The 20,369-nt window shown below is 43.1% G+C and overlaps 1 protein-coding gene across 1 annotated transcript in view; it reads left to right on the forward strand.

Annotated features, from left to right (window-relative positions):
* The window catches only part of grid2 (glutamate receptor, ionotropic, delta 2), a 1,051,241-nt gene that overhangs the window by 870,749 nt on the left and 160,123 nt on the right, over positions 1-20,369 (forward strand). The window lies entirely within an intron of this gene.

The following is a 20,369-nucleotide window of genomic DNA, read 5'->3' on the forward strand; positions in this document are numbered from 1 at the left end:
TGTGGTTAAGGCAGATTGTGTAACCCTGCTGTGTACTGAAGTACCGCACACGCTTATTACCAGCACTCTAACAGTAAATGAGCTACCAATACACCTGAAATGTAATTAATAATAATAGGATTTATTGGATAGTAATGAGAGAGAGAGAGAGAGAGAGAGAGAGAGAAAACAGAGAGTACCACATGAGTGTGGTACTGTTGATCAACTAAACATTAATTAAAATTTCACAGGGTGTGACAACCGTTCACAATAAACAGAAAGATAGTATCAAAAGAATACAAAAATACCCAGCGCTTTCTGTTGGGGCCCGTTGGTGCACATTAAACCAGTTGTCTGAGCGCAGGGCAAGGCAGCCACCCTACGATGCCGAGGCGACGAGACAAAAGTGTGGGTGTGTGTGTCAGTGTAAGTGATCTGTCCAGGTTACTCACAACCCAACGCTCCCACGACCGGGAGGCTGTGCGCAGTCCAAAGGATGGACGGCGCTGTGCTAGCTGTCGGCTCCCCGGCAGGGCCTCCACCCGCAAGATGGCCACAGGTCGCAACGTTCCGAACACCCCGGCGAAGACAATGGTCCTCCGGTGGGAAACGAAACAATCAGACCCAAAACAAACCCCACCAGCAAGCGCACGGCGGTGGGCCAATCGCAACCCTCTGGTCCTCAAATGCGGGCCCAGTACACGGCTGTGTACAAAGTCTCCGCGAAACAGGCACTCAAACGGGGCTGCAGAGAGAGATAAAAAAAAATGGGACCTCTCCCCTTGGAGTCCTGCTGAATCTGGAAGCTCCTTCCTTTTTCGCGAGGAGATCAACCGTTGCGACCCCGCGATTTCGCGGGCAGAACACTCCTCATCATATCATTGGCTGATAACAAAAATTCAAATACAAGTACATCCTATTGGTCCACATGTTTGGAAACCACACCCACACAGGAAATGTTTAAGACACAAGCATGCTGGTAAATGAAGTACCAAAGATTTTTAGATTTTAAAAGGTCCTTACATATATTTTTCTCTGACTAGCATCCGACCCTCTTCGCCTCCCGCTTTAACCTACAGCCTCAACCCTTAAAAAATGTCTTGTTGTTTATAATCAACACGGTGCCTCCACGTCAATAAGAAATAGAAAGAACTGACACATGAGGATGAGGAGCGATAGCTTATAAACAAATGAATAAATAAATGAAAAAGCCTGCTAACAGCAAGTCATCAGATGGTGGAAAGTTATAATCTGAGGTTGTGGAGATGCTTGCTCAGTGGAGGAATTTGAGCCGAGCAAATATATATATAGTGGTGTGAAAAAGTGTTTGCCCCCATCCTGATTTCTTATTTTTTCGCATGTTTGTCACACTTAAATGTTTCAGATCATCAAACAGATTTAAATATTAGACAAAGATAACACAAGTAAACACAAAATGCAGTTTTTAAATGAAGGTTTTTATTATTAAGGGGGGAAAAAAATCCAAAGCTACATGGCCCTGTGTGAAAAAGTGATTGCCCCCTAAACCTAATAACTGGTTGGGCCACCCTTAGCAGCAACAACTGCAATCAAGCGTTTGCGATAACTGGCAATGAGTCTTTTACAGCGCTGTGGAGGAATTTTGGCCCACTCATCTTTGCAGAATTGTTTTAATTCAGCCATATTGGAGGGTTTTCGAGCATGAACCGCCTTTTTAAGGTCATGCCACAGCATCTCAATCGGATTCAGGTCAGGACTTTGACTAGGCCACTCCAAAGTCCTCATTTTTTTTTTCTTAAGCCATTCAGAGGTGGACTTGCTGCTGTGTTTTGGATCATTGTCCTGCTGCAGAACCCAAGTGCGCTTGAGCTTGAGGTCACGAGCAGATGGCCGGGACATTCTCCTTCAGGATTTTTTGGTAGCCAGCAGAATTCATGGTTCTATTTACCACAGCAAGTCTTCCAGGTCCTGAAGCAGCAAATCAGCCCCAGACCACCATATATTACTGTTGGTATGATGGTCCTTTTCTGAAATGTTGTGTTACTTTTACGCCAGATATAATGGGACACACACCTTCCAAAAAGTTCAACTTTTGTCTCGTCAGTCCATAGAGTATTTTCCCAAAAGTCTTGGGGATCATCAAGATGTTTTCTGGCAAAACTGAGATGAGCCTTTATGTTCTTTTTGCTCAGCAGTGGTTTTCGTCTTGGGACTCTGCCATGCAGGCCATTTTTGCCCAGTCTCTCTCTTATGGTGGAGTCATGAACACTGACCTTAACTAAGGCAAATGAGGCCTGCAGTTATTTGGATTATGTTGCGGGGTCTTTTGTGACCCCTGGGTGAGTCATCGCTGCGCTCTTGGGGTAATTTTGGTCGGCTGGCCACTCCTGGGAAGGTTCACCATTGTTCCATGTTTTCGCCATTTGTGGATAATGGCTCTCACTGTGGTTCGCTGGAGTCCCAAAGCTTTAGAAATGGCTTTATAACCTTTTCCAGACTGATAGATATCAATTACTTTGTTTCTCATTTGTTCCTGAATTTCTTTGGATCGCAGCACGATATCTAGCTTTTGAGGATCTTTTGGTCTACTTCACTTTGTCAGGCAGGTCCTATTTAAGTGATTTCTTGATTGAGAAGAGGTGTGGCAGTAATCAGGCCTGGGTAATGCTAGAGAAATTGAACTCAGCTTTCCAAAGATGTGATAAACCACACTTAATTTATGTTTTAACAGGGGGGGGGGCAATCACGTTTTCACACAGGGCCATGTAGGTTTGGATTTTTCTTTTCCCTTAATAATAAAAACCTTCATTAAAAAAACTGCATTTTGTGTTTACTTGTGTTATCTTTGTCTAATATTTAAATTTGTTTGATGATCTGAAACATTCAAGTGTGACAAACATGCAAAAAAATAAGAAATCAGGAAGGGGGCAAACACTTTTTCACACCACTGTGTGTATATATATATATATATATATATATATATATATATGAAAAAAAGTTTTAATACATTGCAGTATTGTGTGTGTGTGTGTGTGTGTGTGTGTGTGGATATAGTATATATATATATCCTTCTCACCCGTTTTCGGGTGGTGTGTTGTCTTCCTCAAGCTCAGGTCCTCTACCAGAGGACTGGGAGTTTGAGGGTTCTGCGCAGAATCTTAGCTGTTCCTAAGACTGCACTCTTCTGGACAGAGACCTCAGATGTTGTTCCTGGAGTCTGCTGGAGCCACTCTCCCTGTCTGGGGGTCACAGCTCCTAGTGCTCCTATTACCACTGGGACTACTGTGGATTTCACCTTCCACATCTGATCTAGTTCTTCCCTCAGCCCTTGGTGTTTCTCTAGCTCAGTGTTTCTCAACCCAGTCCTCAAGGAACCCCTATCATGCATATTTTCTTTGCAACCCTGAATAGGTAGCTGTTTGTAGTTATTCAACCAATCAGCAATGAATTTTGTCAGATGTTGCACACCTTGCATAATTAAGTGCTGCGAGATCATTGGTCGAGTAAGTACAAGCAGGGCTACCTATGCAAGGTTATAATTAAAATCTGCAGGATAGGGGTTCCTTGAGGACTGGGTTGAGAAACACTGCTCTAGCTTCTCATGTTCTTTCTTCCTGATGTTGCCACCACTTGAGATTGCTACGTAGATCACTACTGCTGTCTTCTGCTCCTTGTCGACCACCACAATGTCTGGTAGGTTAGCCAGCACCTGCTTGTCAGTCAGGAACTTGAAGTTCCACGGGATCAAGGATCGACAAGGGCCGAGAAAATGGAACCGATGGAATGCTAGTGTGTGTGTGTGTGTATATATACATAAATCCAGTGAGTCAAGTAAATTGTTTATGAGACATTTACTCACTGGATTATTTTGCTCCTTATTTGTTGAGCACCTTCCCAGCCATTGAGTGTTTCTTTTAACAAAGTTATACATATATATATATATATATATATATATATATATATATATATATATATATATACATACATACATACATACATACATACATACATACATACATACATACATACATACATACATACATACATACATATATCCTTGATAAGGTCGCCACTCTGACAGCTTCAAAGCAAACATTCATCTTGAGCTACCTTTAAAATGTGGAATGGCAGTAAAAGGTGAGGGAAGGAGAGAGAGGTGAGGAAAAGAGAGAGTGAGAGGGGGTGAGGAGGGAAGTAGAGAACCGTGTGAATGTGTGTTTGATGCAAGTTCAGAGTAACATTTTCTTTTTTCACCCGGAAGAAACTCAGTGCATCTTGCAAAAGAATACCCTTCCACCCCTGTTTCAAGATGCCGCTGTTCATTTCACACAAAACAAATGAGCAGTCTTGTATGAAGGGCCGCTACTTGTCACCAAGTTTTCAATCTTTATTTCATGCTTGCTCATGTCATTTTAATGGAACCCATTAACGTGTTTGGGTCAGTCAAAATGTTAAGCATCTGACAGCCGAGCCATAAGAAGTCATAAAGGTGTTTGTCTGCTTTGAATGTCACCAGAAGTTTTCATTGTTTCTGTTGTTGTCAACTGGTGTCCTCACAATGGCTAGAAAAGTTAGCTTTTGACTCATTTTGACATTTTGGGAGGATTCAGCCAGTCAAATCACAGCTCTTCAAAGTTGCTATAAAAAAAAGGAGCAGTATGCAAATCAAGCTGGGTATATACACTACCGTTCAAAAGTTTGGGATCACCCAAACAATTTTGTGTTTTCCATGAAAAGTCACACTTATTCACCACCATATGTTGTGAAATGAATAGAAAATAGAGTCAAGACATTGACAAGGTTAGAAATAATGATTTGTATTTGAAATAAGATTTTTTTTACATCAAACTTTGCTTTCGTCAACGAATCCTCCATTTGCAGCAATTACAGCATTGCAGACCTTTGGCATTCTAGCTGTTAATTTGTTGAGGTAATCTGGAGAAATTGCACCCCACGCTTCCAGAAGCAGCTCCCACAAGTTGGATTGGTTGGATGGGCACTTCTTGCGTACCATACGGTCAAGCTGCTCCCACAACAGCTCAATGGGGTTCAGATCTGGTGACTGCGCTGGCCACTCCATTACCGATAGAATACCAGCTGCCTGCTTCTGCTCTAAATAGTTCTTGCACAATTTGGAGGTGTGTTTAGGGTCATTGTCCTGTTGTGGGATGAAATTGGCTCCAATCAAGCGCTGTCCACTGGGTATGGCGTGGCGTTGCAAAATGGAGTGATAGCCTTCCTTATTCAGAATCCCTTTTACCCTGTACAAATCTCCCACCTTACCAGCACCAAAGCAACCCCAGACCATCACATTACCTCCACCATGCTTAACAGATGGCGTCAGGCATTCTTCCAGCATCTTTTCATTTGTTCTGCTTCTCACAAACGTTCTTCTTTGTGATCCAAACACCTCAAACTTGGATTCATCCGTCCACAACACTTTTTTCCAGTCTTCCTCTGTCCAATGTCTGTGTTCTTTTGCCCATCTTAATCTTTTTCTTTTATTGGTCAGTCTCAGATATGGCTTTTTCTTTGCCACTCTGCCCTGAAGCCCAGAATCCCGCAGCCGCCTCTTCACTGTAGATGTTGACACTGGTGTTTTGCGGATACTATTTAATGAAGATGCCAGTTGGGGACCTGTGAGGCGTCTGTTTCTCAAACTAGAGACTCTAATGTACTTATCTTCTTGCTCAGTTGTGCAACGCGGCCTCCCACTTCTTTTTCTACTCTGGTTAGAGCCTGTTTGTGCTGTCCTCTGAAGGGAGTAGTACACACCGGTGTAGGAAATCTTCAATTTCTTAGCAATTTCTCGCATGGAATAGCCTTCATTTCTAAGAACAAGAATAGACTGTCGAGTTTCAGATGAAAGTTCTCTTTTTCTGGCCATTTTGAGCGTTTAATTGACCCCACAAATGTGATGCTCCAGAAACTCAATCTGCTCAAAGGAAGGTCAGTTTTGTAGCTTCTGTAACGAGCTAAACTGTTTTCGGATGTGTGAACATGATTGCACAAGGGTTTTCTAATCATCAATTAGCCTTCTGAGCCAATGAGCAAACACATTGTACCATTAGAACACTGGAGTGATAGTTGCTTGAAATGGGCCTCTATACACCTATGTAGATATTGCACCAAAAACCAGACATTTGCAGCTAGAATAGTCATTTACCACATTAGCAATGTATAGAGTGTATTTCTTTAAAGTTAAGACTAGTTTAAAGTTATCTTCATTGAACAGTACAGTGCTTTTCCTTCAAAAATATGGACATTTCAATGTGATCCAAAACTTTTGAACGGTAGTGTATTTTTTGTCCTATTTTGGTTGAGATACCTGGTTGTCTACACTAACATGTCTTATCGGCGGTGTTGAGCAGTAATACTTTATCTTATCTGAACATGCTTCACACCCCGGAGACAGTGCTGGCTATTGATTATAGCAATTTTAATTGCAGCGATTGGACATACAAGATGTTTGTAAGACATCAATGATATGCAGCCTTCTCACAGGCAAGTCTGAACAAAACATGTTTGCATCAACTTCAAACACCTCACTAATGGATCCAATCTTAAAACCTGTGTCTTCCTCAACTGAAACATATTCTAAAGATAAATTAGGCCGTCTTCCTCCTTCGCTGTTTTTCAGGGTGATCCCAATCAATGTAGATTAAAAAAAAAACCTATAAGTGACATGAATGATAATGTTGTGTATTGACTTTCAACATGTTTTGGTCCTTTGATGAAGTCGTGTGTGATAGTGTGTACATCTTTAATGAGATGTTGTTGCTTTGAGCCGTCTCTTGTCTTTGTTGTAAGTTTGAAAGACAGAATAAACTTTTTAGTGTATTTCTTGTGAGACCTGAGACTTTAGGAAAACAGGAGAACCTATGATACGAGAAGCTGTGCTATCGAGAAATTTGAAGTGAATTTTAAATTGGTACATTTGCAGTTATTTCCAAGGGGGAAAACATTTTGATCGCAAAAGTTAGAAACATGCCACCGTGGCTGTCTGTTTTTTAGTTGTTGGTTTTTTGTTACGATGTTTTACGCGAAGTAAGTGCGACTATTTACAATACTTTATTTTTATTTTAAAAAATCCTTATTGTAGCATTTATTCATTCATTCATTATCCAAACCGCTTAATCTGCTCTCAGGGTCATGGGGATGCTGGAGCTTATCCCAGCAGTCATTGGGCAGCAGGCGGGGAGACACCCTGGACAAGCCGCCAGTCCATCACAGGGCCCACACACACACACATACACACCAAGGGACAATTTAGTTCGGCTGATTCACCTGACCTACATGTCTTTGGACTGTGGGAGGAAAACCGGAGCACCCGGAGGAAACCCACGCAGACACAGGGAGAACATGCAAACTCCACACAGAGGACGACCCCCAGGGTTGGACAACCCCGGAGCTCGAACCCAGGACCTTCTTGCTGTGAGGCGACCACACTAACCACGGCACACCGTGCCACCTGTACCATTTTGTGATTGATTATTTGTCGATGGCTAAATATCTGTCCACCCACTTGTGCTGTAGATGATGATACATTTTTATAATCCATCAAATTATACAAAGTCAGTGTCCGGGTGGCATTGCGGTCTACTCCGTTGCCTACCAACATGGGGATCGCCGGTTGGAATCCGTGTTACCTCCAGCTTGGTCGGGCGTCCCTACAGACGCAATTGGCCGTGTCTGCAGGTGGGAAGCCGGATGTGGGTCTGTGTCCTGGTCGCTGCACTAGCGCCTCCTCTGGTCGGTCGGGGGAACCTTTTGGGGGAGGGGGAATTGGGGGGGATGGCATGATGCTCCCATGTGCTACGTCCCCCTGGTGAAACTCCTCACTGTCAGGTGAAAAGAAGCAGCTGGTGAGTCCACATGTATCAAAGGAGGCATATGGTAGTCTGCAGCCATCCCTGGATCAGCAGAGAGTGTGGAGCAGCGAGCGGGACAGCTCGGAAGAGTGGGGTAATTGGCCAAGTACAATTGGGGAGAAAAAGGGAAAATGGCCTGGCGGCCTGTCCAGGGTGTCTCCCCACCTGCCGCCCAATGACTGCTGGGATAGGCTCCAGCGTATCCCCGCGACCCTTACAGCAGGATAAGTGGTTTGGATAATGGATGGAAATATATATATATATACATTCCGCTCCTCATCTGTTGAGCACGCTTACCAACACCATTGATGTTTTCCCTTTGAAAAAAAACAAAAACGGTGTGTATATATATATATATATATATATATATATATATATATGTATATATGTGTATATATACATATATGTATATATGTGTGTGTATACGTATGTGTATACAGTAGTTGTTAATGGTTCCCAAAAACTAGTGCATCGTCATGAAATGTAACTTAATGATTAAGATAGTCATTAAATTGATCTGTTTAAGTAAATAATGGCACCACGGTGGCCCAGTGGGTAGCACTGTTGCCTCACAGCAAGAAGGTCCTGGGTTTGAACCCCAGGCCGTCGCAGGTCCTTTCTGTGTGGAGTTGTCATGTTCTCCCAGTGTCTGTGGTAGGATTTCTCTGGGTGCTCTGGTTTCCCACCATCAAAAAGACATGCATGTTAGGGTTAACACTCCTGTCTGTGCCCCTGACCAAGGCAATGGAAAGAAGAACTAGGTCCCTGGACGCTGCACGGCAGCTGCCCACTTCTCCTAGCTACACGGCTGCCCACTGCTTACAGTGTGTGTGTTGGCAATGGTTAAATGCAGAGGATGAATTTCCCCATGGGGATTATTAAAGTACATCTTATCGTAAATAGTTTTTGCCTTTTGTACATATATGACTTCCTTCATGCTATACTGACAACACTGAAATTTGACGATGCGGGGGTGGGGGGCAAAGTTGATGTTGCATACCCATCAACAAATGGGTACCTGCACCCCTGCAATAACACACATACATGTCTGTGCAGGATTTTGTACTAACTTTGCACTGCCGAGCCCTGGGTCAGTCTTACTTTTGTCTCCGTCGGTGTAGTCAGTTTGTATCATCTCTTACATCCCGCTCTCCAATCTAGGACTTGCTGCAAGCAGTAAAACAGAGCGGTTGTGCAAAATGATTATTGAAGTGGGTTTGTTCTGGGCCGGCTTGTTTTTTCTTTTTTGTTTTGTTTTTCTTGTGCACCACTAGTTGGTTTGTGCAGGCTCAACTCCATGGCAGAGAGATAGCCATCTGGGACTTATCAGGTTTGTCACGTTTGCAATATGATGCGCTGACATCCTAGCTGTTATTGATAATTTGAAAGGACAGAACAGAAACTGTGCTGTAGAAGGTCTCTGAAAATTTATTGTGTTTACCTGTAAACCGGTTCAACATTCAGTCTGATTAAAAAAACAAGGTTGTTGATTCAAACATGGCTGGTGTGGAATATAAAGTTCAGCACTTATGTGCCTTTGGCTCCCCCTGGCCTTGCTCTCTTGATAGTTTTGTGTTTGTGTGTGTGTGTGTGTGTGCGCATGAGAGAGAGAAAATGTTTCAATAAAAGCATGGATGTCATTTAAGTTACTAAAATAACTGGAGGAGTTTTATCCCACCTCTCTCTCACACATACAAACACACACACACAAAAATATGCCAATGCGTATACACATAACATTGTAAAGATCTCTTTGCACCGCTGTTCCTCCACATCTGCACAAATTGGGCTCTCTGGACCAAAGGCTATGCTGTCATACATTTGAAGTACCAAAGATGCACTGTATATGTTCACCAAAGAGTACAAAGAGCAATGCAGCCTCATAACAGTGTTGCCTTTAAAAATATAGATTAAAAGACTCCTGCGTGCTTCTGCTGGTAGAGTGCTCGTCTGTATTACTTAAAAGATACAGTCAGCAGAAAAGGTTAATAAACATTGCACAGATTCTCACCTAACAGGACTTTTTTCATCATTAAAGTGGAAGTAGACAACTTTTGAACTCCCCCCCCCCAGCAATTCCAAGTGGTATTATTGTTTGCGCTGCAGTCGCTTTCCATTTATTAGCAGTGCCGTTTAATCCCAGTGCTATAATAAAAGCAGAGTAAAACATCCGGTAGTATTGTCTTTTATGCATGCTCAAGTCCAAGATAAGGTAAGGTGAGGAAATAACAGAAAGCTGAAAGGTTTCTCTCAATAAACATTGTGTCCAGATGAACTGATTCAGTTTTCTGTGATCAGGTAGTACTTATAAGTAGGCAGGTTGTGTTACTTACTGATCCAGTACAAATAATGCCAACTGAATAACAGATTGGAACCCTCAAGTCCCGGGTGTTGTATCGAACTCTGTTTACCCATCGAGATCTGTCTCCCCCTAGCCGGAGTTCGATACAACACCGGAGCGCTCTCCATCGAGTGAATGCTCGTCTGATGTTCACTCTTGTTGTACCTCTGTTTCTAACACTCTCCCTCTTCACCTTCTTCGTGTCCTCTGTCAGCTGGGTTCTTTTTTCTTTTAGTGGGTAGAGTTTCCATTGTCACTTTGGTTGTTCCACCATTGCCTAGCCCAGTGTTTCTCGACCGGGGGTCCGCGGACCCCTAGGGGTCCGTGGTGTAATTGCAAGGGGTCCGTGAAAATAAAATATCTTTAAAAAAAAGATCCTATGACATTTATAGAAATAGGATTATTTTACTCAAATGTGACTGAGACCTTTATCTACCTAAACTATATAGGGTAACAGGACTTTTTTCTCTAATTACGTCTTTTTCAAAAGTGTAATTTATTGTATTTTAATAAGAGATCTCGCTCCCATTTGCATTGTTAAAAGTTACTGCATAAAAATTCTGTTGTTACATATATCTGAAAGTTACTGACTACATATTCTGTTTTGTTACATATATCTGAAAGTTACTGCATAAGAATTCTGTTTTGTTACATATATCTAAGTTACAACTGAAAGCTCTTATTTTTGCCCCAAAGAGTGAATAAATGCTATAATGCAATTTAAAATGCAGTTTCTACTGTTTCTATCAAATTGTAACCCCCCTCCCCCAAGATCAGGTGGAGGGGTCCTCAGGGTAGATCAAAAATACGCAGGGGGTCCAGGACCCCAAAAAGGTTGGGAACCACTGGCCTAGCCCACTACTGGGTGGTTGATGCACTTCCTCTGCGCCATAAATCGAGCCTTAATTTTCCTGCGAGATCGTGCCCGGTGGCAGACAGAATTGCATCGTTAAAGCGAGGCTTATAGGGAACCTAGCTAAGTGCCGATGGTGTCATAATTCTATAGCCGTGTACTGCGCAATCAACATTTGCTTCATAATGATAAGTTAAAGCAAAAAAGTTATCTACATCCTCCGCCTTAAAGAACTGGTGGGCTGCAAGCATATTACACAGATTTTTACTCATTTCCCCTACATGTGTGACGAACAGGCTAGTTTGAGCTCAAACTTAGCAAAATGTATCTTCATCATCATGATTTATGTCATTTTTTGTTTTTTTCGTAGTCATGTGTTCAACATATCCCTTGTTATCTTTGCTCGACTCCTGCTTTCCCTCTTGCCCCCTCGTTTCTCTTTATTCCAGAGTAATGAAACACTGTTATCCTCAGTTGTGTTTGTGAGTACTTTTAGCTGGAATAGTGGAAAGGCGGGATGAGAACACAGTCAAAGGCAGGTGTGTGTGTGTGTGTATGAGAGAGAGAGAGAAACCTGTAAATGAGGATTAAAACCTACAGAAGGATGCTTCGGTGGAGCTGCTTAGTGCCCCATAGGCAGCACTCAAGAGTGAGTCTGAGTGTGTTATTATGAAGGAAAGCAATGCTAAGAATTGCATGACCCCCCCCCCAAAAAAACAACAAAAAAACAACAAAAAAACCATATTGAGGGTTAAAAGAGATCACTTGTAATGTTAGTCAGCCAGCTGTCTGTCCGGTCAGCCATTGTGCAAATTTGGTTTTGACAAAAGACGTGGGTTAGAAATATTGACTGAGGGTGAATACGGCATTCACAGTCTTTTTTTTAAACAGGCTTCTACTACTTTCGGCTGCTCTTGGTAGGTGTCGCAACAGCGGATCATCCGTTTCCATTTCTTCCTGTCTTCTGCATCTTCCTCTGTCACACCAGCCACCTGCATGTCCTCCCTCACCACATCCATAAACCTCCTCTTTGGCCCTCCTCTTTTCCTCTTCCCTGGCAGCTCCATATTCAGCATCCTTCTCCCAATATACCCAGCGTCTCTCCTCCACACCTGTCCAAACCATCTCAATCTTGCCTCTCTTGCTTTGTCTCCAAACCGTCCAACCTGAGCTGTCCCTCTAACATAATCATTCCTAATCCTGTCCTTCTTCGTCACTCCCAATGAAAATCTTAGCATCTTCAACTCTGCCACCTCCAGCTCCGCCTCCTGTCTTTTCATCAGTGCCACTGTCTCCAAACCATATAACATAGCTGGTCTCACAACCATCCTGTAAACCTTCCCTTTAACTCTTGCTGGTACCCTTCTGTCGCAAATCATTCCTGACACTCTTCTCCACCCACCCCACCCTGCCAGCACTCTCTTCTTCACCTCTCTCCTGCACTCCCCGTTACTTTGGACAGCTGACCCCAAATATTTAAACTCATATGCCTTCATCACCTCTACTCCTTGTATCCTCACCATTCCACTGTCCTCCCTCTCATTCATGCATAGGTATTCCGTCTTGCTCCTACTGACTTTCATTCCTCTTCTCACCACTGCATATCTCCACCTCTCCAGGCTCTCCTCAACCTGCACCCTACTCTCACTACAGATCACAATGTCATCCACAAACATCATCGTCCATGGAGACTCCTGCCTGATCTTGTCTGTCAACCTCTCCATCACCATTGCAAACAAAAAAGGGCGCAGAGCCAATCCTTGCTGTATTCCCACCTCCACCTTGAACCCATCTGTCATTCCAACCACACACCTCACCATTGTCACACTCCCCTCATACATATCCTGCACCACTCCTACATACTTCTCAGCAACTCCCAACTTCCCCATACAATACCACTCCTCCTCTCTCAGCACCCTGTCGTTTGCTATTTCTAAGTCCACTAAGACACAGTGTAACGCCTTCCTTCTTTTTTGAAACAAGGAAGAACTAAAAGGCATAAGGGACAATTGCAATCCAGAGGGGGCAAAAAGATGATAAAGAGAGAGGACAATCTGTGGTATTCCTGGAAGTATGTTGTGAGTTGATCAGTCTGCCAGCTACCCAATCAATCAGACAGCCTAAGAAACACAAAGCTATGATAGGTGGGAAGTGAAGGAAAGGAAGGGACACATCAATGCCATGAGCCATCAATCAGTAACTAGGAGAGCAAGGCAGTCAGCCATTCGGCTAGCCACTAGCTCTTCAGCAAGTCAGTCACTGCGTAACCCACTTGTCAGTCACATAGAGAGCGGTATAGTCGGTCAGTTGGTGTGGTAACTAGCAGTACAGACAGTAAATCCAGTAAGCGGGCCGGCAGGCATCAAGAGCAGGTCTGTCGAGCAGTTGAGTGAACCTGTGGGTCTGATGCTATTTCAGCAAGACTCGGACTAGTTTCGTATATAGACCTAAGGGGAAATGTCACCATGACAAGTCTCATATCCCTTCCTAATCTTGTCTACCCCAGATGTACACTACCGTTCAAAAGTTTGGGATCACATTGAAATGTCCATATTTTTGAAGGAAAAGCACTGTACTTTTCAATGAAGATAACTTTAAACTAGTCTTAACTTTAAAGAAATACACTCTATACATTGCTAATGTGGTAAATGACTATTCTAGCTGCAAATGTCTGGTTTTTGGTGCAATATCTACATAGGTGTATAGAGGCCCATTTCAAGCAACTATCACTCCAGTGTTCTAATGGTACAATGTGTTTGCTCATTGGCTCAGAAGGCTAATTGATGATTAGAAAACCCTTGTGCAATCATGTTCACACATCTGAAAACAGTTTAGCTCGTTACAGAAGCTACAAAACTGACCTTCCTTTGAGCAGATTGAGTTTCTGGAGCATCACATTTGTGGGGTCAATTAAACGCTCAAAATGGCCAGAAAAAGAGAACTTTCATCTGAAACTCGACAGTCTATTCTTGTTCTTAGAAATGAAGGCTATTCCATGCGAGCAATTGCTAAGAAATTGAAGATTTCCTACACCGGTGTGTACTACTCCCTTCAGAGGACAGCACAAACAGGCTCTAACCAGAGTAGAAAAAGAAGTGGGAGGCCGCGTTGCACAACTGAGCAAGAAGATAAGTACATTAGAGTCTCTAGTTTGAGAAACAGACGCCTCACAGGTCCCCAACTGGCATCTTCATTAAATAGTACCCGCAAAACACCAGTGTCAACATCTACAGTGAAGAGGCGGCTGCGGGATTCTGGGCTTCAGGGCAGAGTGGCAAAGAAAAAGCCATATCTGAGACTGACCAATAAAAGAAAAAGATTAGGATGGGCAAAAGAACACAGACGTTGGACAGAGGAAGACTGGAAAAAAGTGTTGTGGACGGATGAATCCAAGTTTGAGGTGTTTGGATCACAAAGAAGAACGTTTGTGAGACGCAGAACAAATGAAAAGATGCTGGAAGAATGCCTGACGCCATCTGTTAAGCATGGTGGAGGTAATGTGATGGTCTGGGGTTGCTTTGGTGCTGGTAAGGTGGGAGATTTGTACAGGGTAAAAGGGATTCTGAATAAGGAAGGCTATCACTCCATTTTGCAACGCCATGCCATACCCAGTGGACAGCGCTTGATTGGAGCCAATTTCATCCTACAACAGGACAATGACCCTAAACACACCTCCATGTTGTGCAAGAACTATTTAGAGCAGAAGCAGGCAGCTGGTATTCTATCGGTAATGGAGTGGCCAGCGCAGTCACCAGATCTGAACCCCATTGAGCTGTTGTGGGAGCAGCTTGACCGTATGGTACGCAAGAAGTGCCCATCCAACCAATCCAACTTGTGGGAGCTGCTTCTGGAAGCGTGGGGTGCAATTTCTCCAGATTACCTCAACAAATTAACAGCTAGAATGCCAAAGGTCTGCAATGCTGTAATTGCTGCAAATGGAGGATTCTTTGACGAAAGCAAAGTTTGATGTAAAAAAAATCTTATTTCAAATACAAATCATTATTTCTAACCTTGTCAATGTCTTGACTCTATTTTCTATTCATGTCACAACATATGGTGGTGAATAAGTGTGACTTTTCATGGAAAACACAAAATTGTTTGGGTGATCCCAAACTTTTGAACGGTAGTGTAGGTCATCCCACAATGTCATCCGCCACCGTAAAGTGGTTATACATTATTGTTTTGTTTTGTATTGTAAAATGACTTGTAATGTGGTTTTATATCGTTTTCCCCATTTTGAAGGGTGCATAGAATACTTTAAAATATAGTCTGTTCCCCTTGGTCTGTGTCTGTGACTTGCGATAAAAATTGTCAGAGATGGGAAGAGAAAGAGGTGAGCGTGGAGAGCCACACACAGAGTACATCCATGCAATTAGATATGCATACACGGATATAAACACACTCAGATCCACATGCTATAAAAGGTTAAAGGGCCCCATCTGATTTTCAGGGCTTTTTTTCGAGATTGCAACTATAAGTAAATCCCAGAGAAGTCCTTTAAGGGCCCTTTGGTAAATGCTTGATAAACTCTGGAGGTACCTTTTCAATCTTCTAGCATATGAATGTTCTTCAAGGAGTGCCCTCGGGATATTATTCATTCATTAAACGAGAGCCACCGTGTGTTTATTAGCTGCTGTGGGATCTTAAAAAAAACCCAACATGAATTATTATCTTGTACTTGAAGTGCACAGTAAACAGCTTTAAGGGGTGCTGTTATGGTCAGTAGTGAGAAAAAAAGATGTCTTTTCACGCTTACATGGGTGTTTGGAGAACGCATGTATGCTCACACACACAAGCATGCTATCTGAATAGCTGCTTTAATGTTGCCCCTCCACTTCCACCGCATCGCTCCAGATATTATGACTCCATCTCACTGAATGACACAGACTTGATGACTTTCTGCCATCTCCCTTCTCTGGGTGAAGAGAGGGGAGAGGGAATGGGAACATCTGAGCATATTTTCAACATTAAGAATCATTACGGTGGCAAAATCCACTGGATGAAAGATGGTTTCAAAAGTGTAATTCATTGTTTATACGATTTGTTTGATGGTGCAGTGGCGTATGACTCTCACTGTGTTTGGGTGTGCGCGTAGGTGTGTGTTTTTATGTGTGTTGAGGGAAATGAGTGTGTGTGTGTGTGTGTGTGTCTTGAAGAAATATAAATTGCAAATTGTATTCCATACGCATTACAGTGTCCTCGGCCTAAGTAAACTAGGCAGACAATCTGACAGACAGATGCATAAGTGATATGATGCATACACCGTCAGTGTGAACAATATGAGCATGCAGAAGGACATGAGCTTCGGTTTTCCCATCACCTGTTCCCCAAACATCCCGAACTGATTCCAAATTGTCTTGCAGCTTGTCCTGTTTTGCCACCTATAGCATTGTGCATTGATCACTGTGTCCTGATCTGGAACAACCAGTTCCCTCATGACTTGTCACTCTATCAAATGGGCACACCAATGGGCACACACCTGCCCTTTACAATCCAATGTCCTTTCATAAAATTATCTTGTTGTGCATTTTACCATTCCAATATGGAGGAGCTAGCTTTACGAACACAAAACTAAAAAAAATCCAAAAAGCTGCATCATCCAGCAAAAACTACGTGATAAATGCCACTCCCGTGATGGCGCAGTGGTTAGCACGGCCGCCTCAGAAAGCAGGTCCTGGGTTCGAGCCCCAGGGTAGTCCAACCTTGGGTTTTGACCCGGTTGTCTGTGTGGAGTTTGCATGTTCTCCCCGTGTCTGTGTGGGTTTCCTCCGGGTGCTCCAGTTTCCTCCCACAGTCCAAAGACATGCAGGTCAGGTGAATTGACTGTACTAAATTGTCCCTAAGTGTGAATGTGTGTGTGTGTGTGTGTCGGCCCTGTGATGGCCTGGCGGCCTGTCCAGGGTGTCTCCCCGCCTGTCGCCCAATGACTGCTGGGATAGGCTCCAGCTTCCCTGCGCCCCTGAGAGCAGGATAAGTGGTGTGGATAATGGATGGATGGCACACATCAAGTCAGGGCCTGGTGCCCAACTTTGGAGTAAATGTAGCGGGAAGTTTCAGAAATTACAGCACCTTTAAAACAAAAGTCTGCCCCGTCTTCCAGGAAAACATATCAAGAGGCTTTTTAATTGACTGCGGGCTCACTTAGTTTTATTGACCTTCACAAATGTTATTTCATTCCGTACCAAGGTTTTCACAGTTTTTCCCTTTCTTCTTTCTGCCTCCCATTCTTTCACAAACACACATGCACACACTCACACACTCACACACACACACACACACACACACACACACACACACACACACACACACACACACACACACACACACACACACACACACTCGGACAGAGCAATGAATAACCTTTCCAAAGGTCTGGTGGTGAAAGCTAGGTTTAATTTAGGCATTATGCAGGCAGCCAGAATCATAAACGCCGTAAAGTCAACCGAACAAAAAGGAACCTGGTGTTCGATGTCAAAGATATTTCCCCAAACCCTGTTGATTTTATGATTTGAGATGCCGCTTTACACAGTCAGAAATCAACACAAAAACCAGTCTCGGACTCTGCATTATACTTTTTTCTTGAACGTTTTATATTCAGTGTTATTATATGTTATAATAAAAAAAAGGATAGGAAGAGAACAAATGCTGAAAAACCTTTCATAAACACCTCACTTTGTGTACTAGGCTGGATGTTTTTATCAAACTGATAAAGTTGGAAACTTGTTCCCAAATCTTAAAACTAAAAATATGACCCATCATCATTTTCGCAGCCCTTGAATAATTGAAAACAACGAAGTGAAATTGTTTTAAATGAGAATGAGTTTTCAATACAACAGCAGACATTTTAAATGCTTATTAATTTGCATCTGTTTACAGAACGTTCTGGGAATTAGACTGGCAGTCTAAAAAAACATGCTAGCAACAAAAGTGAAATGAGAGACAAAGTGTGAACGTGCTGGAAAATGAGAGTTAGACAGCTTTCAGCACAACATAGACGGTTTGAAACAAAGTGTAATGTAATAATGAGTACAGGATGATGCACCTAAAATGGGCAGATTTTACATGTCTATTAGTTGACATGCAGCGGAGACACACTCATAGAGTCATGGAAAAGAAGTAGGGCGTCGGGGTGGCGTGACAGTCTATTCCGTTGCCTGCCAGCATGGGGATCACCGATTTGAATCCCCGTGTTACCTCTGGCTTGGTCGGGCATCCCTGCGGACACAGTTGGCCATGTCTGCGGGTGGGAAGCCGGATGTTGGTATGTGTCCTGGCCGTTGCACTAGTGCCTCCTCTGGTCAGTTGGGGCGCATATTCGGGGGGGGGGCGACTGGGGGGAATAGCGTGATCCTCCCACGCACTACATCCCCCTGGCGAAACTCCTCACTGTCAGGTGAAAAGAAGGGGCTGGCGACTCCACATGTATCGGAGGAGGCATGTGGTAGTCTGCAGCCCTCCCCGGCTCGGCAGAAGGGGTGGAGCAATGACCAGCACAGCTCGGAAGAGTGGGGTAATTGACTGGATACAATTGGGGGGGGGGGGTAGTTTCAGAAAACACATTACAAAAATAAAGTTTAGGATAAATCTGAATTCCTGTTGTGTTAAATCAGGAATCGGGAACACTTTGTCATTTCACCTCATGTACTTGTGCACATGAAATGAAAAGATGCCATTTCCCCCCAACCCATAGCAGTGCAACATACAGACAAAAACACATTCAAGAACTACAAGAACACACATGTTCAAACTATACAAATGCGTAAAGGGTTAGACATTTGGGCACTGAAGGTACTGTCACTCATGCACAAAGAAAGAAGAACACAGTCAAAGAAACATAGACACACACGCACGCACACACACACAATCTCAACTCATATGGTCCTATAACAGGAAGAGGAAGGAACGTTAGTACAGGATCCTATAGCACACCCTATAGTGCACCCTTATGTTAGAAAAAGTCCTGTCAATTTTTTTTTTCTCAAGGTTTGTGAGGAAGAGATGGGTAAGAGAGAGAAAGATAAAGAATTTTAATTTGATCACGTGCAATAAGGTCTGTAAGAGCAAAGAGGCTGTAAGGAAGAGCGAGCCATAAAAAGACAGATAGGGAGAGAGAGTGAGATGGTAGGAGCAAGTGATTGCATGGCTGTTACATATATTATTGAGTCCTAGCAGGGGGAATTGGAAGAGAGGCGGGCATCTGTGTGTCTGTCTGTCTGCCTTTCAGCCTGAATTTAGGAAACAGTGATCCCCAGCTACAAGGATGAATGAGACTCATTTGTAACAGGCCCCAAACCAGGCAGCAAGGCACTGCTTACAGGCAGTAGATCCATCATTTACACGTGTGTGTGTGTGTGTGTGTGTGTGTGTGTGTGTGTGTGTGTGTGTGTGTGTGTGTGTGTATGTGTGTGTGTGTGTGTGTGTGTGTGTGTGTGTGTGTGTGTGTGCGCGCGCGCGCGCGTGCGTGTGCATGTGCGTGTGCGTGCACTCTTGATTGTATGGAACCTTGCATGTTTGTGCACATGCTCTATATGTGCAATTCTGAATAGAAAGGATATGGTGCAGTGTAAACTAAGGATAATAGAAAGGACATGAATAGTATACGGATATGTGTTCTGCTTTTTTCTATTGGTAGGAAACATGGTCAACTTATGCACTAGTGACTGTTGAAGCAAACGAGGCATTTAGCACAAGATCGGTGTGAAAAAGACTGTAAAAGCTTTAAAAAACATAGGATAAGGAGGTTTTATTTGTGAATTATGCACAGAACTTTTGCTGCATTATGACATTAAAGTTTAATGCCGTGGTTTCTGAACAACAGTAGCATACCGAGGATTTTATATTTTGTATTCAGACTGATGTTTTTTTTTTCTTCCTTTCTTTTTATGCTCCCCTCTTTCTTTTTCCAGCCTAAATAAAATGCACTTCTTGTTTAAGGACTCTTTCTGATTTCTGATTATTTGTTGTACATTGCACTACAAAGAAAAAAAAACAAGAAATATGTCGAAACAATTTTAAAAACCACTTACAAATCGTGGTGGGAGGTATGAAATTTGCAGTACTGCGTAGAGAGTCTGCATATCTGTCTGCATATCATATCAGTCTGCACTTTTTCCATCTCTTTCTAAAAAGACAGGAAATCTCATTCAGTTTGGTCTCTTTTCGGTCCAGTCACTCTGAGAAGATGAAATTTGTGCCACAAGATGAGTTCAGAAGAATGCCAGGGTGGAAGGCATTGTGGTTAGCCCCATTACCTCCCAGCAAAAGGCTTCTGGGTTCAGTCCTGGCCGTTCAGTACAAAGTTTGAATCTTCTCCCCTTGTTAGTGTGGGTTTCCTCCACAGTCTTCT

This window comes from Lampris incognitus, chromosome 1 (assembly GCF_029633865.1).
Source record: "Lampris incognitus isolate fLamInc1 chromosome 1, fLamInc1.hap2, whole genome shotgun sequence".
Lineage (NCBI taxonomy): Eukaryota > Metazoa > Chordata > Actinopteri > Lampriformes > Lampridae > Lampris > Lampris incognitus.